The sequence below is a fragment of the Trachemys scripta genome, chromosome 10 (genome assembly GCF_013100865.1).
Source record: "Trachemys scripta elegans isolate TJP31775 chromosome 10, CAS_Tse_1.0, whole genome shotgun sequence".
Taxonomy (NCBI): Eukaryota; Metazoa; Chordata; order Testudines; family Emydidae; genus Trachemys; species Trachemys scripta.
Window position 1 is genome coordinate 63,644,115 of NC_048307.1, and position 1,993 is coordinate 63,646,107.

The following is a 1,993-nucleotide window of genomic DNA, read 5'->3' on the forward strand; positions in this document are numbered from 1 at the left end:
CATTATGTGAGCATAGCTTGTAGCAATTGGTGGAAAATCCCATTATACCAGGCCTAGAAATGCCTGATCTCAGAGATCAGAGAGAAATGAATAGACAGTGTATTTGCCTTTAGGGGATGAAATCTAGACTGAGGTGGTCAGTTAGCCACTGTGGTCCCCTCCTCCACGTATTTATGCCATTGCTGTTTTGATGCGGTGTTGTGTTCCACCCTTAGCATCATCTGTGAGAGTCTCCTTCCATATAGACGCATGGGAAGTCACATTGTTGTGTTTCTGGGCAGTTCTGAGGCATGGCCAAAGCCTGAGGTATGTGACCGACAGAGAAAGCAAGAGATGGCCTATCACCACCAGACCTATTCTGTTTGATTCACTATTGAGATGTTGACTCCTGCCTCTGACCAGCCTATGAAGACAGCTTCCATCACCCACTTGTTAAATTTTCAATCAAGCACCTTCGTGTTTTCTTTCATGCTGCCCTTCATGCTTGGAAGGAGCTCCCCACAAACATCAACAAACTACCTCACTAATCCTCTTTAAGGCTCTTCTTTGCCATGATGCCCCCAACTACTTGAAAATGATTATTAAGTTGCTGGTGTACAGAGACCCACAGCCTGTCATGTTGACCAATACTGTCTTTTTGTTTCCTTATACTCCCGCAGATGCCTGTATTCAGCTGTTGTTCTTGTCCCATACTTAGATTGTAAGCTCTTTGGGGTAGGGACTGTCTTTTTGTTCTGTATTTGTACAGCAACTAGCATAATGGGGTGCTGGAGCATGAACGGGGCTCCTATGGTAATATAAATAATAATCATGTTAGTGTTTCCAGTATCAAAACCACATGCTAGTTAGAGACAGTACTGAAACACACAAGCAGTCTTAACATTGTAAATGATGTGTCAGATCCCTGGGTCTGTCTGAAGTGTACAGAACGCATGTAGGGACAGTGTGGTGCAGTTGTGGCACCTTTCCGCTCCTGGGGCCACTGTGAACAGGCTCAATTGCCCAGCATAAGGGAGAGCAGGCTGAGGGCTGCTTTCACTCATGCCAGTTGTTCCAAGGAGCAAAACCACAACCAGAGATTGGCACATGCTTTCCTCCAGCCACACCCACTGTGCCAGCAGGAGAGAGGTGGCCAAAAGCCTTTAGGGTAGCTTCATGCCACTGGATAATCCATTTTACATTGATGTGATTGTAGTAGGGCAGACTATGCTATCTCTCCAACCACATTCCATCAGCTATTTGGTACAGCAGCTGTATCACACCACTAGAACAAGTTACCTCAGGAGGTTGTGGAATCTTCAAAATTGGAGGTTTTTAAGAACAGGTTAGACAAACACCTGTCAGGGACGGTCTAGATAATACTTAGTCCTGCCTCAGTGCAGGGGACTGGACTAGTTGACCTATCGAGGTCCCTTACAGTCCTACATTTCTATGACACTATACCAGGGGTTGGCAACCTTTCAGAAGTGGGGTGCCAAGTCTTCATTTATTCACTGTAATTTAAGGTTTCGCATGCCAGTCATACATTTTAATGTTTTTAGAAGGTGTCTCTCTCTATAAGTCTATATTATATAAATAAACTATTATTGTATGTAAAGTAAATAATAGAGCAGCGAGGTGAGCGGGGCTCGCAGCTGGTATCCCAGGCCAGCAGTGGGCTGAACGGGGCTGGTGGCCAGGACCCCAGCTGGCAGGGGGCCGGTGGCCGGAACCCCAAACTGGCTGCAGGCTGAGCAGGGCCGGCGGTCGGGATCCCGGCTGGCAAGGGGCTGGCGGCCGGAACCCTAGACAGTCAGCAGGACCGGCGGACAGAACCCCAGAACTGCAGCGGGCTGAGCGGGGCCGGCGGACAGAACCCCAGAACGGCAGCGGGCTGAGCGGGGCCGGCGGACAGAACCCCAGAACGGCAGCGGGCTGAGCGGGGCCGGCGGACAGAACCCCAGAACGGCAGCGGGCTGAGCGGGGCCGGCGGACAGAACCCCAGAACGGCAGC